Source organism: Balaenoptera borealis (assembly GCF_965194805.1).
Source record: "Balaenoptera borealis genome assembly, chromosome: 2".
NCBI lineage: Eukaryota > Metazoa > Chordata > Mammalia > Artiodactyla > Balaenopteridae > Balaenoptera > Balaenoptera borealis.
Genome location: NC_138867.1, coordinates 125,115,800 through 125,135,857, shown reverse-complemented (window position 1 = coordinate 125,135,857; position 20,058 = coordinate 125,115,800). Strand labels below are relative to the sequence as shown.

General features: G+C 39.1%; 1 protein-coding gene and 1 long non-coding RNA gene across 7 annotated transcripts in view; one reads left to right on the top strand and one right to left on the bottom strand.

Annotated features, from left to right (window-relative positions):
• LOC309624598 overlaps positions 1 to 7,744 on the bottom strand; it is a 67,705-nt gene extending 59,961 nt beyond the window's left edge. Inside the window, exon 1 of the long non-coding RNA XR_014242049.1 lies at positions 7,427 to 7,744. This is a non-coding gene — a long non-coding RNA (uncharacterized lncRNA). The remainder of the gene's footprint in view (positions 1 to 7,426) is intronic.
• The window catches only part of PPP2R2B (protein phosphatase 2 regulatory subunit Bbeta), a 686,949-nt gene that overhangs the window by 354,497 nt on the left and 312,394 nt on the right, over positions 1 to 20,058 (top strand). The gene's annotated exons all lie outside the window — the stretch shown is intronic.

Below are 20,058 nucleotides of genomic sequence, written 5' to 3'. Positions count from 1 at the left end.
CATAGAGAGTGGAAAGCTCTGAGCTAGTTCCATTTCAGTAGAACATTGGAGGTAAATGGGGCATAGTCTTATTACTTTAAAGTATCTCTCGTTGCAGTTGAATTCATTAAAGGATTTAAGAGTTTAGCTTTTAGTCCTTGAACTTGAATTACTGAGAGGTAACTGAAATATATTTATTGTATTTATTGGAGAGTATGGCCAAGTTCCTCGAATTCTCCATGTCTCAATTCAGTTTCATCTTTTCAAAATAGAGATAATCATATAATTCAAGGACCATGCCCTCTGGGGTCTTTGGGTAAAGGCAAATAAGAGATTGGGAGGATGAAGGAATTGTTTTAATTCGACAAATTTGGAAAAATCCTTGAAAACCAGAAATCAGAAAATAGGCCTAGGATGCAAAGAGAATTTCAGTCTTCCTGGAAACACATACTGGTTTCCATTTCTTTCCAGTCTAACTAAGCAGAGAACTTCCTTGAGTGTTTCTGCCTTAGGCGTACGGCTAGTTTGAAAGTTTGTGCTAAAATGACCGATCACTCAAATGGGAGACAGTAAGCCCCAAGGATTTCCCCCTCTTTCTTTTTTTTTTTAAATTAATTTATTTATTTAATTTTGGCTGTGTTGGGTCTTCGTTTCTGTGCGAGGGCTTTCTCTAGTTGCGGCAAGCGGGGGCCACTCTTCATCGCGGTGCGCGGGCCTCTCACTGTCGCGGCCTATCTTGTTGCGGAGCACAGGCTCCAGACGCGCAGGCTCAGTAGTTGTGGCTCACGGGCCTAGTTGCTCCACGGCACGTGGGATCCTCCCAGACCAGGGCTTGAACCCGTGTTCCCTGCATTGGCAGGCAGATTCTCAGCCACTGCGCCACCAGAGAAGCCCCATTTTCCCTCTCTTGAGCACAAGGCCCCCTCCTCCAGGCCAATAGCATGTGAAGAATACCTTTTCCAGAGTACCAATCCTTCCTTCCCTCTGCCTTCTCCATCCTCCTGAGTAATGATAACAAGAACAAGCATTTATTTAGCACCGTTTTTGTTTTAAGCACTTGGCTCTCTCTGTGCTTCTGAACTCACAGTAAATAGACACTTCCAGTCAAATATAGACTCAGTCTTGCTTCTAAAACATCTTACCCCCTGAGCAGTCTCCTCAGGCCCACTGCATTTCAAGAATGGCCTGAAATGAAGCATTAGGCAGGTATCTACTACAAGGCTGGGTGCAGGACATTTTTAGCAACATTCCCTACATATTACATGAGAGTTTCTTGGAACAGATAGGATTTAAACATACCAGTATATAATCCCCCAAAGAGCGTGGGATTTGTCTTTTTTCCTATTATGTTTCCATACCAAAGTAGTACTTGGATGTTTGTTGAGAATGAATAAGTGAATGAATGAACAAGTGAATAGTTGAAAAAACAAAAGAGATTGTAGACTGTGTCACCTGTTTGTGAATGTGCAGAATGCCTCAGCACCCTTCGTCTGTCCTCACTGTCAGTCCCTAAGAATATTGGTTTTCTTCCCTCTACTCTTCTTCATGTATATAGCTCCTACTTATTCTTCAGGTGTTAGTGCAAAAAGTCACCTTCTTCAGGAAGTGGCCATTGATTCCTCAAGTGAGAAGATCCCTCTCCTTAGGCTACCTTGTACCTCTCTTAGGACACTTAATATACCTTGTCTTAAATTGGAGCTCTGTGCATGTGATTCAACCCCCACTATGCAGAGAGTGTACCTTTATTCACTGTATTTACCCAGCCAAGCTTGATGTGCTACCCATTCTAGGTGTTCAACAAACACTTATGAACTAAGAAATATTCAAAGAAGATGGCTGTATGAGGAAGAAAATAGGATGGAAGTGTGGGCATGTAGAGAGAAGAGTCATTTGTTCTCACTATGAGGAAAAACAAGCAATAAGAACTGTTAATACAAAAGGCAGTGGTCTCCCACGTGAGGTAGTGCATGCTCTGTACCTGGCTGAGGATAACCCTGTCAAAGATGGAGAGTGGCAATAATATTTTTATATCATTCATTAAGCAGTTATTTATGGTATACCCTGGGATTATGTTACTGTGATGAGGATAAATTGCCAAACAAGGCATAAAGATTGCTGCCTTCTTGGAGTTTAACACTTAGTGGAAGAGAAAAAGAGTAATCAAATAATCAGACAAATAAGGGCCAACTATGATTCATTTTAAAAGCCAAGAAAGAATCGGACAGAGCTGATCTAGACCCTAAGGAAATGATGGTTGAAGTGTGAGATGAAGGATGAAGCAGAGTTAACTATGTGAGAGGGGGTGGTAAGGCATTTTTGACAGGGAACAGCCTATGCAAAGGTCCTGTGGCAGGCAGAGGGATATTAAGCATGGTACATTCAAGAACCCAAAGGAAGACCAGTGTGTTTAGACAGCAGAGATTTTCAGAAAGAGTATTAGAAGATATTGCAGGAAAGGTGTGCAGGGACCAGACCATGCTTGGCTTTGGAGGCAAGTTAGTGATTTTATACTTTATTCTAAAAAGAGCGTTAGAAACCACTGAAAGACTGGAGGTAACACAGTCAAATTGCATGATACAACATAACTGTTTTAATTAGCTTGTGTTGCCATAATAAAATACCATAGACCGGGTGGCTTAAACAAATTTATTTCTCACAGTTCTGGAGGCTGAAAAGTCGTAAGATCAAGGTGCTGGCGTGATGCTGGGTGCTGGAGAGGGCCCTCTTCCTGGCTTGCAGACAACCACCTTCTCGCTGTGTCCTCACATGGTGGAGACAGAGTGTGCTCCAATCTCTTTCTCCTCTTATAATGACACTAATCTCACCATAGGAGCCCTACTCTCATGACCTTACCTAACCCCTTTTACCTCCAAAATCCCCATCTCCAAATACCATCACATTGGGAGTTAGGGTTTCAATGTATGAACTGGGGCGGGGAGGGGGTGGGGTGGGCATACACAATATTCAGTACTTACTGTGTGCCAGACAGTGTGCTAAGGGCTTTATGTGAATTATTTTATTCTCCCTACGCCACCGTGGGGAAGGTTGCTATTATCAGCACACTTTTACAGATAAGGCAATTGATGTTCAGAGATCAGGACCAGCACTAGAGAGAAGCAAGCTACAGGCCTACAACACAAAAGTTCAGGGTTCATGCCACAACCCTGCCAGTAAACACCTCCTTCAGTTTTGTACACCAGGCACCTCACTTGTCCCACTCTGTCTCAAATCTGGGTTGAATATACCTGTCCTGGGTTACTTCATGGTTCGTAAATGATCAAACTAGGTTTTGAACCCGGGGCTAGAGAGCTGCTAAAATTTTTTTTCTATCTCTGAAATTTTGTGGATTTGTTTCCAGTTTTATTGAGATATAATTGATATACATCACTACATAATTTTAAGACATACAGCATGATGGTTTGATTTACGTGTATTGGGATATGATTACCACAATACGTTCAGCTAACATCCATCTTCTCATATAGATACAATTAAAAGAAAAGAAAGAAGAGAAGAAGAAAAAAAATTTAATAAAAAAAAAGAATTTCCAAATGAACACTTGGATGCCCTCCTCATTGTTGGGCTCCCATAAAAATGAAAGATTATTTGAGATGAAAGATTAAATTTCATATTAGACTTCAAACTGTAAATAGCTAGACTCAGCTGCAATGAATTCAGAGAATGAAAACTGATAAAATAGAGGATTCAGGCCGCGGAACGGACTAGCTCAATATTATTTGGGAGATGAGAAAGAATGAGTCAAATATTTAAAAAGTAGACAGGTTTTTTTCCATTAATTTTAAGCCAACAGAATGAAAATTAAATCTTCTAGCTGCAATTAGATAAATGGATGTCAATCAGATAGGCAACTGCTAAAGGAATTAGCCATGAGGTAGTCCTTAATCTGTTTGGGCTTTTTTTTGGTGGGATGGTAGAAATGTAATCTGTTATCAGCACAGGTATGATTGAATTATTAATAATACTGTGCAAGGCCACCAAGAAACCAGAGCTTGGGGACTCTTAAATCTATTCTAATTGAAACAGAGAATCAGCAGACTGGAAAAGACCCTGACTCTTCTCAAGATATGTCACAGTATGTGACACAGAGGACACGTGGGGTTTGCACACAGTGGCAGCTGCAAGCCGACCTTTTGGCAAATTTAATCTGCAAATGGGTCCCTGTTTAAGAGAGTTAATGCCTTCCATTATTAAGGAGGCTTCCTTCTATATTTTGGAAAGCCTGGTTAAAATACTTCATGCCAGGGTATTATGCAGATTGTCTAACTAACAGGAAGATTATGGTTGCAAATAAATCAAATTTTAAAATGAAAGGTTTTACTGACCTCTTAAGAGGATAGTAATACATGCATAATTGTGAGCAAAATGCTCCCAGATCATCAGGATAAGAAAAGGGTCACATTGTCATTCCTTGAAGTATATTGAGGTTAGAATAGAAATCCAGGAACATTTCAGAAGCTAATGAACTGAATTCAAGAACTGTACAAGCCTAATACTAAGTTGCTCCCTCTTTCCTCTGGTTTTAATGGGGGAAGGGTATCATAGTCTAGGAGGATGGATGAGGTCCTCATGGGACCTCGAGTAAGTCACTTAATCTCTCAGTGTAAATTTCTATTGTGGGAATAGTTGGTGGTTAGAAACAGCTGGGGTCACTGACCCCGCTTCTTTCCGTGACCTCCCACCGTGCTCTCTTACCCCCAAGGGAACTGCTCTCCCGCTATTACTTCTCCATGGAACCATCTGCTTTTTCTTTGGTGACTGTCTCCAGGAGCTGATCTTAAGGCTCCTAAAGTAAACTTAGGAGGTTAGGAGCATGAGTTTTACATTGAGGGGAACCTGGGATTGAATCCTAGGTCTGGCACTTACTAGTGTGTGTCCCTGGACAAATTCCTCCATCTTCTGGGTTATCAGCCTCTTCTCTAGTACATGGGAATGATAATATGAACCTTACAGGGCAGAGGCCTCTAAACTCTCTCAGTTCACAGAGCTCTGATTGTCTCAGTAATTGTCTCCCAGAGCCCCTATGCCAAAAGAAATATCTAACAATTCCTTTATTAAGTAATTAGGTCAGAACAACTTAATATGTATTTACATCCAAATAATTTAATAGCATTTTGAAAGAATAGATATATATAGAGAAAAACATTTTTGTTTAATCTTTTCAGTAACCACAAGTTCTTGCTAATTGGATGTGTGCATCCGTTGATCGCCGCACAGTTTCTTGAGCCTTGAAATCAGCATTTGCTCTTCCATGTTGATTTCCTCACCATACTTGGTTTTAGTCACAGCAACCGCTGAAAACCAAGCTTTGCAAATATGTGACATGTAGCACAATTTAATGTTGAAACTGTGATCTACCTCAAGCTAATAGTTTTCCTGGTATCTGGCAGATGTGTTTCCCTCTAAAATCTGCCATGGCACCCCATGAGTTTGCTGTAATGCCCTGAGGTACCTTGTGTCACTCTGGGTACAATGGTTTTAGGAACCATATTGATTGATTTTAGAGGACAAAATGTAGGCGTGGTATATCAAGAACTTGACTTTGAACATGTTCATAAAGTAGTACCTGCTGCTGTTTTGCTCTACAGATTTCCCTTATGGTCATTATTTATAAGGAAGAAAAAATGTGGTTTTTCCTCCTAGGGAATCCAATGCTGCCAACCTCTAATCAGCCAGTTTGAATGCTTAACCAAGTGCTACCTACTATGGGAGTGAAATATTCCCCCAAGAACCTCACAATTAGGTTGGAGAGTCACGATAAACATGTATGAAACAGTGGGAAACAACTCACAATTGCTAAGTAATAAGATGATGAAAGTGACCTGGGAAAAGCAAGGAACTGAGATGGGCTTTGACAAACCAGCATTTAGATCAGGGCTAGTGCTTCCCACTATACAGCCAGTGAGAGAATGTTCACACCCACCTTGCCTTCAGCACCTTCTCCAACTTCATGAGGACCAGACAACACATAGGAGCTGTTGTCAATTTGGCCCCTCTGTAATGACATTAACTCCACAAACATTCTTTGACTATCTGCTACTTGAAAATTTCTGTGATAATAATGTAAGCCAACCTTTGACACTAATAAAGGAAATACTCATTTTGACCAGGGTCCAGGAGAAAAAGTGCTTCTTGAGCTGGACCTTCAGGAAAGGGCATGTAGATGGCTTACTATATATAGTCACAATAGTCACCAACTCACTGGTACAAAAAATGCAGTTTTATTTCTCGATTTCAACTTCCGCTTTAGGGAATGGCAGAAGATGATGTAGTTTTGCCAATTCATAGTAATCCAATGACTTTCAGATTTATACTGATAATTTAGGATGTAAACATTCAATTTCACACGTACACAGCGCTTCTTTCCCCTCCCCCTTCCCTATCAGAATAGCATCCCTCTTCCATCCTCTGTCCTCACGGGAGTCAGCTGAAGAGTATCTCACCATTTTTGGGCTTCTGTACTGGCCTCTATCCCTGTAGTGTCCACTTCCAGGTGTAGCTCATCTTGTTCTGGCTCCAGATGTAATTTACTTATCCCCATCAGGTATAACGCATCTTGTCACTATGATTGTGCCTTTTCTAGAATGTCACACAAATGGGATCACACAGCATATAGCATTTTGTTTCTGGATTCCTTCACTTACCACATTGATTTTGAGACATATCTATGTTGCATTTATCAGTAGTTAGGTCCTTTTAACTGCTGAATAGTGTTACTCGGTGTAGATGACTACAGTGTTCACCATTTGGTGGGCATTTGTGTTGTTCCAGTTTTGGGCTATGTATTTTAATGTTCATAACAGTTTTAAGCTGTTTTTTTTTATGGACATTAAATTTTATGGACATTAAAATACAAATATTGTGTGGACATATGATTTTATTTCTCCCAAATAAACATCTAGGAGTAGGTTGAATGGTGTGTATTTAACTTTATGGGAAACTACCAAGTATTTTCCAAAGTACCATTTTGCATTCCCACCGGCTGTGAATGAGAGTTCCAGTTGCTCCACATCCTCCCCAACACCTGGTATAGTTAGTCTTAGCAATTCTACTAGGTAGGCAATGCTTTTATTGTGGTTTTAATTTGCATTTCCCCAATGACTAGTAATGTTGAATGTATTTCCATGTGCTTACTTACTTGCCTTTTGTATATTTTCTTTGGTGAAGCATCTTCAACTATTTTGTCCCCATTTTTATCAGGTTGCCTTTATATTATTGAGTTGTAAGTGTTGTTTTAGATAGGGTAGATACATGTTCTTTATCAAATATGTTTAATTTATATTTTCTCACAGTCTTGGCTTGGGTGTGATTTTTTAAAATCTGGTTCCTGATGTTAATGTTAATATTTGCTGCTGCTGAATGTGGTCTTGCAGTGACCTCCAGTTCAATGTCCATGCATTCATTTTCACTCCCAGCACCTTGGGTCCACCAGTGTGTTCTTTTTTTTTTTTTTTTAAATTTTTATTTATTTATTTATTTATTTATTTATGGCTGTGTTGGGTCTTCGTTTCTGTGTGAGGGCTTTCTCTATTTGTGGCAAGCGGGGGCCACCCTTCATCGCTGTGCACGGGCCTCTCACTATTGCGGCCTCTCTTGTTGCAGAGCACAGGCTCCAGATGCGCAGGCTCAGTAATTGTGGCTCACAGGCCCAGCTGCTCCGCGGCATGTGGGATCTTCCCAGACCAGGGCTTAACCCGTGTACCCTGCATTAGCAGGCAGACTCTCAACCACTGCGCCACCAGGGAAGCCCCCACCAGTGTGTTCTTAATGTTTCTGCTTTTCTCTCAGGGAGCTGTAGGAACTAGCAGTCTCTTTCACCCTATGCTGAGGTTGCAAGATTCTGAGCAGATGTACTCAGCCAGTCGACATGAACAGTTGTTACATCTGTCCCTCAGGTACCACATTGGTTAGACATGAAGTTTCTCCATCCCCAAGCAGCTTACAGCCTCTCTGGTCTATACTTTAGAACTGAGGCACAAGTTCCCACTGCTGCCTGTGAGATTTCTCACAACCCATCTGTAATTTCTATCATACCTGCCGTTCCCAGGACTGGGCTTGATGAGCCTTATCCAAGACTTGGGGGACATCCAGTTGGTGGACTTGTCCTTCTCATCTTCCTGCCACTTGGCTGGACTTTGGTCACCTTTCAAAATAATGCTTTTATGCAATCAATCTACATTCTTCCCTTTTTTCTTCCTTATAGAATAAATGCCAAGTTTTCAGTCTTCTAGGCATTAGTGCTCAGTATTTAAAGCCAAGCTTTTGATCTTCAAAAATCCTTTCTTTCCCCTCTCAGGCACCAGACTCTAAGATTAATATCCCTGCTATAAGTTATAAAATCTAATTAGAAACTAATAAAGAATATAACACTTTGTTCTTTCTGGTTTTGCCTTCTTCCTAAGTTGTATGTACAGATACGGCTACCTCTTCTGCCTGAATGGTAAGTCTGAGGAAGAGTGAGAGTTACCTCTTAATTTTACAAAATGTTATCCTACTGCAGTTGGCTTTCAGGGGTGGGGGGTAAACCAGTCTCTAAGAGAACAGTTCAAGAATAGACAAGAATATCACTAATAACTCAGAGACAGGAAAGCCAGATCATATTTGGAAAATGACAATAAAAATAATTGTTATATTGATCATGATAATGGCAGAATCAACCATTTATTGTGGGTGTACAATGTGCCAACTCTGGCTCAAGCACTTTCTTTCTATTATCCTATAAAGTTGATAATTATTTTCCCCATTTTCCTATTGAGGAAACTGAGAATTCTGATGCAACTTTACCTTTCCTGAGGTCAGAAAGTTGTTAGTATTTCTAGGATTTAAACTCCAGGTCAATCTGATTTTAAAGCATATATTCTTAACCATTAGAACCTACTAGAGAATGGACTTGAGGATATGGGGAGGGGGAAGGGTAAGATGTGACAAAGTGAGAGAGTGTCATGGACATATATACACTACCAAACGTAAAATAGATAGCTAGTGGGAAGCAACCGCATAGCACAGGGAGATCAGCTCTGTGCTTTGTGACCACCTAGAGGGGTAGGATAGGGAGGGTGGGAGGGAGGGAGATGCAAGAGGGAAGAGATATGGGAACATATGTATATGTATAACTGATTCACTTTGTTATAAAGCAGAAACTAACACACCATTGTAAAGCAATTATACTCCAATAAAGATGTTAAAAAAAAAAAAAGAACTGGTTCTCGGACTATTTGAGGACTGCTTTACAACCTTAAAAATTATCAAGGACCCCAAAGAACTTTAATTTAGTATGTAATATCTATTTATATTTACTTTATTACATATTAAAACAGAGACTTTAGAAATAGTCATCAGTTTCTTTTTAAAAATAAATTCATTATATGTTAACATCAATAATATACTTTTGTGAAAAATGACTGTATTTTCAAAAAAATTAGTAAGAAGGGTAGCATTGCTTTATATTTTTTGTAACTTTCTTTAATGTCTGGCTCAATAGAAGACAGCTAGATTCTCATATATGCTTTTGCATTGTCTGTTGTGAATTCACACATCCTGTAAAACTGGATGGAAACTCCACTGTACACTTGTAAGAGAATGAGAGTCAAAAGGCAAATAACATCTTAGTATTATGAAAGTAGTTTTGATCTGTGTATCCCCTAAAGGGGTTTCAGAGATCCCTAGAGGTGCCCAGAACACAACTTGAGAATTGCTAAATACATTAGGATCATTACAAATGTATTGATTCCATTGTAGGAAATATTATGTGCAGAGAAGAAGTGGGAAGTGTAGAGTAAAACCAGACCATGTGGATATTGTTAAGGAATGTGACTGTTGTTCTGAAAGCACTGAGAAAACCATAGATGGCTTTTAGCTTGATCAGAGCTTCATGTGGGGAAAGTCAGTCTGTCAATAAAATGGGTACAATGGATTGGAAAGAGGACAGAGAAAAGGCAACCAGTAAGAACACTGTAAAGAGGCAGTATAGCGTAGTATATCTTAGGATTTTGTGAAAAATAAATGTGTTAATTTATATAAAATGCATAGAACAAAGCCTGCTCCACAGTAAGCACCGTCTGTGTTATAAGTACTTGGGTACTTGTAGTAGTAGTTGTTGCTGTTGTTGTGCTATTGCTATTATTACTAATATTAAATGAGCAGTAATAAAGCCTGAACTAGGCAGAATTGGAGAGACATTTTGCAATAAATTTCAAAAATGTATCTGCTGATTGGATTTGGGGGTGAGAAAATTAAAAATGTGAAGATAGTGATGTTTTGCCATTTGACTAGTATAGGGACCCAGAAAGTATATATTTTGACACAGAGTTGATTCTCAATAAATACTTGAAAAGATGTGAGAGAGTGGGGAGGAATGGAAAGAAGTGGAGGCTTTGGGAGCAAGGAGGGCAATTTCTGAGCCTTGTGATTTTGAGATGCACATGATGAGGTCCTTAAAATAGATAAAATAGATAAAACCCAGGACCGTATATCAATTCATGTCCCTCCTGTGCTTTCACCTCTTCAGAGGTTTTTCATCACACCTTGGATTTTATTCTAATTTCTTATAATAGCCTATAGGCCTAATATGTAATGGTTCCAATTGCCTTTCCAATGTCATCTTGGGCTATCCTCCCTTTCCATTATTTTGGCCCAATATTCCAGTTCCTTGAACCCTCCAAGCTGTTTCCCAATTTGGGATATTTGAACTTTGTTCCCTTCCTTGTAATGCACCAGCCATCACACCAACCCTTCACATAGCTGGATCCTTTGAATTAACTAAATGTTAACCTCCTTGAGAGCTCTTCCCCGAGGATTCTCCCCAAGTCTCCCTCCCCCTTGCATTCTTTTTTCTCACTGAATCCTGTTCATTATCTTCATGGACTAACGTTTCATGAGGACAGAGACTTTGTATTTCATTCATCATTGTTGACTTGGCACCTAGGGAAGGTCCTCAGATATAATACATATCTGTTTCATGAATAAATAAATGGGATCCAGGAGAGAGGTTGAAATAGAAAGAGAACATTAAAATGTAGAAGAGTCCAGGGCTTCCCTGGTGGCACAGTGGTTAAGAATCCGCCTGCCATTGCAGGGGATACGGGTTCGAGCCCTGGTCTGAGAAGATCCCACATGCTGCGGAGCAACTAAGCCCATGCGCCACAACTACTGAGCCTGTGTACCTAGAGCCCGTGCTCCGCAACAAGAGAAGCCACCGCAGTGAGAAGCTCGTGCACCACAACAAAGAGTAGCCCTCGCTCGCTGCAACTAGAGAAAGCCCACACGCAGGAATGAAGACCCAACACGGCCAAATAAATAAATAAAATTAATTAATTAATTAATTTTTAAAAAATGTAGAAGAGTCTGTGCTTTCTTTTGAATTTGTTTGTACTGATATATTAAGTTAGCACCAATAAGCCGGTCATATTTAATGCGAGCATCTTGATCATGTTTGACTTCAAAATTAGATGTGCCTCAGTTTATGAAATCTCTTTAATTATATTTACCCATGTTGTCAACTGGAACAGTAAGCTTTAAAAGTTGCTAAGGTAGAGCAAGAACATAATGCTCCTTTACAAATGGCAACAGCCTATCCCTTACCCCGAGTCCCAGTAATGGATGACTCTCCCTGCTTCCACACTGCAGCTCCTTCACCTAGTAAGCTAGTCTACCTCTGTGTGTTCAGAGGCCCAGTGATGTGTTCTGGAAGAAGAATGGCAGATTGACTCAGGTACATTTTCTGATTCTGCCACTTATTCATTGGGTTGACCTATTAGCCGGTCTCATCTTTGAGTGGTGAAAATAAGTCTTCTCTTAGAGGAATATTGATATTTCCAGTAAAGCATCTAGCAAAAGAATGGCATAGCAAAATAAATTTTAGGTTCCCCAGCTATTTAGTCACTTGATTGAGAGTATAGAATTTTTGTTTGAAAATCATTCTCTCTTCGACTTTCAAAGTTGTTGCTTCACTGGTTTTTAGGGACCAGTGTTGCTGAAGAAAATTCCAGTGACAGTCTGAAAGTTACTGCCATATAGATGGCTGGTGTTTTCTTCCAGGAAACTTTTAGGAACTTCTCTTTAGCCTTCATGTTCTGAAAATTCACAATTATGTAGTTGTGGGTCTTTCTAAAATAATATGGATACTCAGTTGGTCCTTTCAGTCTTGAAGACACATGTTCTTTAGTTGGGGGAAATTCTCTTCAAATATTTCCTTAATGATTTCTTTACTTTTGATTCCCTAATTCACCCTTTCTGGTACTTCTATTAGTTAGATGTTGGGCTTCATAGAATAATTTTCTAATTCTATTATCTCTAATATTTTTCTGTCCTACTTTTTGTGCTACTTTTTTCTTCAGCTTTATTGAGGTATGATTGACAAATAAAAATTGTGTATTTAAGTATACAGTGTGATGTTTTTACATATGTATATGTTGTGAAATGATTACCACAATCAAGCTAATTAGCATATGTATCACCTCACTCACTTTGTGTGTGTATAGTGAGAATACTTAAGATCTACTCTCTTAGCAAATTTCAAGTATACAATATATTATTACTAACTATACCCACCATGCTGTACATTACGTCTCCAGGATGAATTCATCTTATAACTGAAAGTTTTTACTCTTTGATCAATATCTCTCCATTTCTCCCATACCCCAGCTTCTGGTAACCACTATTCTACTCTCTGTTACTATGAGTTCAACTTTTTTTTTTTCAACTCCACGTGTAAGTGAGATCATGCAGTATTTATCTTTTTGTTTATCTTTATCTCTTAGCTTATTTCACATAGAAAAGTGTCCTCTGGTTTCATCTGTTTTGTTGCAAATGGCATGATTTCCTTTTTTCTAAGGCTGATTAATATTCCGTTATATATATCTACATATATATATGTATATATATAGTTTTTAGGGACAAATATATACAGCTGTCCCTTAGTATCCAAGGGAAATTCGTTCTGGGACCATCCCCAAACCCCCCCCCCCCATGGATACCTAAAATCCATGGATGCTCAAGTCCCTTATATAAAATGGCGTAGTATTTACATATAACCTACATGCCTCTTCCTGTATACTTCAACTCATCTCTAGATTACTTAAAATATTTAATGCAATGTAAATACTATATAAATATGATGTAAATACTAAGTAAATAGTTGCTGGCACATGGCAAATTCAAGTTTTGCTTTTTAGAACTTTCTGAAAAATTTTTTTCCAAATATTTTTGATCCTCAATTGGTTGAATCCACTGCTGTGAAACCCACCGAAATGGAGGGCCTACCTTATATCACATTCTCTTTATCCATTCATCCATCAACAAATACTAGGTTGTTTCCAAATCTTGGCTACTGTGAATAATGCCACAACAAACATGAGGGTGCAGGTATCTCTTGGAGATACTGATTTTATTTCCTTTGGATATATACTCAGAATTGGGATTGCTGGGTCATATGGTAATTATATTTTTAATTTTTTGAGAAACTTTCCATAATGGCTATAATAATTTACATTTCCATGAACAATGTACAAGGGTTCCCTTTTTTCACATCCTCAACAACTGTTGTTATCTTTTGACTTTTTGCTAATAGCCGTTCTAACAGGTGAGGTGACATCCTGTGGTTTTGATTTGCATTACCCTGAGCATTAGTGATGTTGAGTATCTTTTCATGTACCTACTGGCCATTTGTATGTCTTCTTGGGAAAAATGGTTATTCAGGTCCTTTGATTTTTTTTCAGATTTTGAAAGGTCTTTTTGTCATGTTTCTACGACAAGTCTATGTCTGTGTGAAATCAGATGAATTAGCAATATGGTTAGTTTGAGTTCTGCTACCATCAGGCTGGGCATTTGTTGAGCAGGAAATATATGCAGTTTCAGACTGGAGATAACTATTCATCATTTGGCAAAGTTGAATCTCCATCATCATACTCAGAGTGCTCAGATTCAGTAAATAGAATCCCAGCACTTGATGTTTCCAAAGGGGAATGTATGGTGTACTTTTCTGTTTGTTTGTTTTCGTTTTGTTTTGTTTCTTTTCAGTTATATATATACATGTATCTATTCTTTTTCCAGGTCCTTTCATCTTGTTTTAATCAGATTGTTATTTTGCTACTGAGTTGTATGAATTTCTTATATATTTTGGATACTAACCCCTTGTCAGATATAACATTTGCAAATTCTGTCTCCCATTCCATAGGTTGCCTTTTCATTTTGATTGCTTCCTTTGCTCTGCAGAAACTTTTAGTTTGACGTAGTCCCACTTGTTTATTTTTGCTTTTGTTGCCTGTGCTTTTGTGCCCTACTTAGAAAAACATCATTGTCAAGATCAATATTAAGGAGCTTTCCCGTATGCTTTCTTCCAGGAGTTTTACTAATTCTGGTCTTACATTTAGTTGATTTTTGTATATGGTGTAAGATAAGGGTCCAGTTTCATTCTTTTGCATGTGGATATCTAGTTTTCCCAATACCATTTATTGAAGAGACTATCCTTTCCTCATTGTGTATTCTTGACACCTTTTTCAAACATTAGTTGATCATACATGCATGGCTTTATTTCTGGGCTCTCCATTCTGTTCCATTGGTTCAGTTCCTTGACTATATCTTTTAACCTTCTAATGATTTAAAAACAAATTACCAAATTTTTTAATTCTATGAGTTTTTTCTTATCCTCTATTTTTTTCCTTTTCTATGGCTTCTTGTTCTTCATTTGTAGATTTATTCTCTTCTTAAAAAAATATTTCTGCATGTGCTAATTAGGATTTATTTATTTCTATTCCTAAAAGTATATGTTTCTCCAGATATGTTTTAATCTTTAATTAAATCTATAATTTAATTTTTAATATTTATCTTGATCATTTTTGCATTGTACATTTTACTGAATTGTCTAGATGATCTTCTATCACCCATTCATATGTAAGAATGAATCAACAGAACAGTTGAATGAACATGAATAGGACTGATCAGCTGGCTGGTTCCGTAGTAGACTGAACAGGCAGAGAGATGATCTTGTATTTTGGACTCTCTGTATACCAGAATGCAGAGCACTTTACTTGGAAGACCCAACACTTGCCTTCGTATCCACTCCAGACTAACTAAATTATTTTTCCAAAGGGAAGAACCTTCTATTGCATGCTCCTAGGGCAGGATAGGGAGGGGAGTTAAGCAGTGGGGCTAAAGGGCAGATGAATCTATTTTTCTCTCTATGGGTATTATTTTAACACCCCCAACCCCTCATTTTTTAGCCTTTATCCCACATCATTTGGGTGTTTCTAAGTCCTAAGCCTCTCCAGGTTTCTGCAATGTAGATGGGTACCCTTTTTGGTAGTGCCACCTCTCTCCTTCATCTGTCGTTATCTTTCCATCTGCTTTTCTTCTCCCAGAAACACATGAAATCCATAGTCCACTTAATGACCCTCTTTATATTCTCTTCATTATTGTGAGGTTGTATCTGCTTTGCGCCTTTATTATCATTTTAAAGAGATCTTGGGGAAAAGAGATGATAAATGTTAAGTTCACTATTACCCTTAATTTTTCCTTTTCTGCCTGTTCTAAATCAAAGAAGACCATCACCTTCTTCAGAGACGAAGCCACCCTCTCTTAGCTGGTCTACTTCTATATCTTGGAACTTTGTTTTAAAGTAGGGAAACCATCTTCTTTGACAGTTTGAGCCTCCACTTTTCCCCAATTATTCTGTTTCCCTGCTTTCAGGTACTGTCAGCTCCCTGTTATGCCTTTAAATCTTGGAATATTCAGTCTTATTTGATGTGTAGGTGTATAATGTTCTGAGTAATAAAGAAGTAAATCACCAAAAAACACAGAAATGGTCCAACAATTTTTTTAAACAACAAAAAGTCCAAAGATTTCTTTATAGTTTCGTAAGTTCTCACAAGACACTTCAAACTGAACAGACGTTATGAGAGAAAATGATTCTGATGACTGTTTAGGTGTTCTTTTCAAAGAATTAGGGGGATTATAGCTCTTCGTTTTTTTGACATGTAGTATGTACTTACTCGAGCAGAAATTTCCAAAGGAAAATGTAAGCGGAACTATGATGGCGTTGTTGATTAAGAGTCAAGTCAAGCTGGGTTTGAACCCCAGGTGTGCCCCATTCTACTTGCTCTAGAATAATTAACATTGCTGAGCCTTGGTTGCCTCACTGATAAGTGCTATTAATAATATCTCCTTTGGGACTTCCCTGGTGGGACAGTGGTTAAGAATCCGCCTGCCAATGCAGGGGACACAGGTTTGATCTCTGGTCCGGGAAGATCCCACATGCCGCAGAGCAACTAAGCCCGTGCGCCACAACTGCTGAGCCTGTGCTCTAGAGCCCACGAGCCACAACTACTGAAGCCTGCGCGCCTAGAGCCCGTGCTCTGCAACAAGAGAAGCCACCGCAATGAGAAACCCGCGTACCACAATGAAGAGTAGCTCCTGCTCACCGCAACTAGAGAAAGCCCGTGCGCAGCAACAAAGACCCAACCTAACCAAAAATAAATAAATAAATTAATTAATTAAAAAAATATATATCTCCTTCATGGGGTAGTCATGAGCAAGAGAGAGAGTGTGTACATAAAGAAATGAGGACAATGCCTGGCCCATCAGTTTGTACCAGACTAGATTTTGAGGTAAACAGCTTTTATAATTTCATTGCTTACCAACTTCTTTAAAATATGGGGAAAAAAAGGCCCTTCTTCATAGACTCCATGAAGATTGTGTAACTCTACTAGCCTTCGGGTTAACTCTCTAATGTTTCTCTCAGTGCCTATGCTTTTGTCTAAGCTTTTTCTATTTACTCAGCCTTCAGAGTATTAGAAAACTGAGGCATGCCACCATCTAGTCAATATCATTTAGCTCCAATGAATGGACAAACAGTAATGACTCCTCCAGACTGTTTGTTTTGCCATTTTAATAATTACTTATTGAAGAATCACTGGCTAATCTATGACATGACAGGTTTTGATGTCTCCCAATTATGGGCACATTATGCAATCTGTGAATTAGCGCTCTAGTCCTTTCCTGTGGTGGAGATAGACTTCGCAGCTCCTTAGTTGCCTCATACGGTCAAGTCCAAGAGCTAGGAAGATGGGGTTCTTTTGACAACATTCACATTCATTTCAAGGGAAGCATCAATATATTACAAGGTGGTGTGGAAATACGCAAATGTTGCTAAATTTGTAGGAATGAATTTATTTCAAGCGTACTAGTTAACAACTGTTTACAAACTTGGGAAAGAAAAATAGTTCTAATCTTTCACTTAACAAACAACTCTTATTGAGCCCCGCTGTATACACAGTGCTGAAATGAACCAACAAACTGCTGATGAGACAGAGTTTTTAATTGATGTATCTATTTAACAAACTTTTATCTTGTGTGTCAGGCACTGTACTTTAGGCACTGGGAATCCAATGGTGAAAAAAAAAACAGATATATTTCTGTCCTTTGTAGTTTACTGTCTACTGGAGGAAACTGTTACTAAATGAACAGTCATAGACATAAATATAGAGCTACATTTTGGTGAGAATGATACAGGAAAGATGCCTGGTGCTAGGAGGGTAACATAGTAGAGGGGCTGACTTTGCATTGGCAAGAATCCTTCCCTGCTGAAAGGATGACTAATCTGAAATGTGAAGGATAAGGAGGCATTGACTCTGGGTGGAAGAGGAAAGAGCATTCCAGGCAAATGCAAAGGCCCTGCAGTTGGAGTGAGTGGGGAGCTTTCGGGGAATTTAAAGGACAATGTATTTTGACCTAGAGGACAAAGGCAAGCGGATGTGTGTGATAAAGCTCTAAATTCCTTCTCTTGTAATACTGCAAGCTGCCTTTTTAGTTTTGCTTTCATTCATCCCTTTATTCATTCTTTGATTCATTCAGGCATTAAACAAATGATTATTCATGTCATTATTCTGTGGTAGGCACTGTGTTAGGTATAGATACAACAGTGAGTAGGTCCACAGACCCTGGTCCCAAAGATCTCACAGGAGAAGAGAAAAGGATGCCCAGGGATCACAGAGGAAGAGCATTCACCTTGGCCATGGATTATCAAGATGAGGATGAGAAGGAAGAGAATTTTAAGCAGAAGAAAAAGTATGTACAAAGGTCCAGAGGCAAAGGAATGCTTGGCAAGGCGGGAAACCTTTAGAAGCTCATTGAGGCTTCTAGTGTAGACTGTGAGGTTCTGATTGGATGAAATGAAGGTAAAGAAGTAGGCAGTAACCGGTCCTTAAAGGGTCCTTTAAGCTGTGTTGAGGGTCTTGGATTTTTTTTTCCCCTGAGAGTCACGGGGACCCTCTCAAGGACTTTAAACAGGGCATTGACATGATCATATCTGTACTTTAGGATGATCATATTCATGTCAGCATGGAACATGGAAGATTGGCTAAGAAGCTACTGCAGGAACATTGCTGAGAGATGACATGGCCCAAGTTAAACTAGTGACAGTGTAAAAGGGTAGATGGGGACAGATTTTATGCCTGTCAGGAAGCTGGAATTTATAGGACTTGGCATCTGACTAAATGTAGGGTAGAGGAAAAGGTATTAAAAATGTCTTTGGTTAAAAATGGTTTTCTGGTTTAGGCAGCTAGATGGAAGTGGGCACTACTCAAAAGATGGAAAACACAGAAAAAGGAGTGAGTTTCTTAATCGGTGTGTTTCTTGATCTATAAAGTAAGCATTATTTCAGTCATCTTGTAGGGTTGCCTATATTACACTAAGAACTAAATTCCTGGCACAGAGATGTCCAGCAAAGAACAGCAATTACTTCTATGTACAAAGTTACGTAGAAGCAGTTAGCCATCGGTAGTGGGAGACCAAGCATATCCGAGGAGGTACTGCAGGGCTATTGAACTGGGCCTGAAATGATGAGTAACAAATCACTAGAGCATAAATGGAAGGAGGGGTGACAGGAAACATTCTTGGCAGAGCAAGACAGGCACAGAGCTCAAACGTCTTCAAGAAACTAGAGATGGCCCACTGTTCCTGGAGCATAGGATTTGTGGAGGAGATGGCAGACATTGAGCTAGAAATCTAGGGATTCTGGAAGCTCTGTAAACCAAACTGAAGAGTCTGTCACCCCTAGGCCAGCATTTGCCAAAATTTTTCTGCAGAATATATATTTTCTATAGAATGTTAATATGGTCAAATTAATATGGAAAATTCTGGTTTAAACAAAATTAACTTTATTGCAGGACTTCTCAGAGCTTTTTAATTGGCATTACAAATCTCCAACAGAGGGATCTATCATTTTATTTTTTCTCAAATTCCATACCTCTTTTCCTGGAACACTGAGTAGCACCTCAAAAAACACTAATGCTTCTGTGTCATTGGGTTTAGAAAACTCTTTTCCAGTCAGTGGGGAACCATGCAAGGATTTAAAGCAAGCAAGAAAGGACCAGATCTATCAGTTATAAAGGTCGTGCTCACTTAGTGAGGAGGATGGACTGGGAGGGAACTGAAAGCTTGATGGCCTTAAGAGTTGAAATGAAAGAATAAAACCTTAAATTCATATATGTCAAAGAGGGGGCAGTGGCGGATGGGATACATATGTGCAGTAGCGTGAGCGTGCTCGTGTGTGTGTGTGTGTGTGTGTGTGTTTTGATAATATATTGGACACTCAATGCAAATGCTGCTTGTAGCTTGTAGACACTAAGGAAAGGCTTTATCAAAAACTATGAAATTCTTTATCGATGTGATAAATCGTTATTTCAAGGGTCTTATCTATTTGTGATGCCTTTTGATCCTCCTATCATCCTATTAGAGACTTTTAAAATCAGTTTCCCCAACCAAGTACCAGAAAAGTTAAGAGACTTGCCCAGAGTTCCAGAGTCGGGGAAAGGCAGACTTGGCCTTAGCTCTTCTAACTTCAAGTCCAGGGCTCTTTTCATTCTCTCATTTTCCCTCTAAGCTAAGACTTGAGCTGGAATTTGAAGGATACTTAGGATTTTCCTAGGTTGAACAAATAAGCAAAATCTTTTTAGCTAGGAGGAAAAAGTAGAAGAAAGGACACAGAGATAGATATATGCATGACATGGCCAATAGTCTAGGAAGCGTCCATGAGTCCTCCCAGCCTTTAAGGCAGGGCCAGCTCCA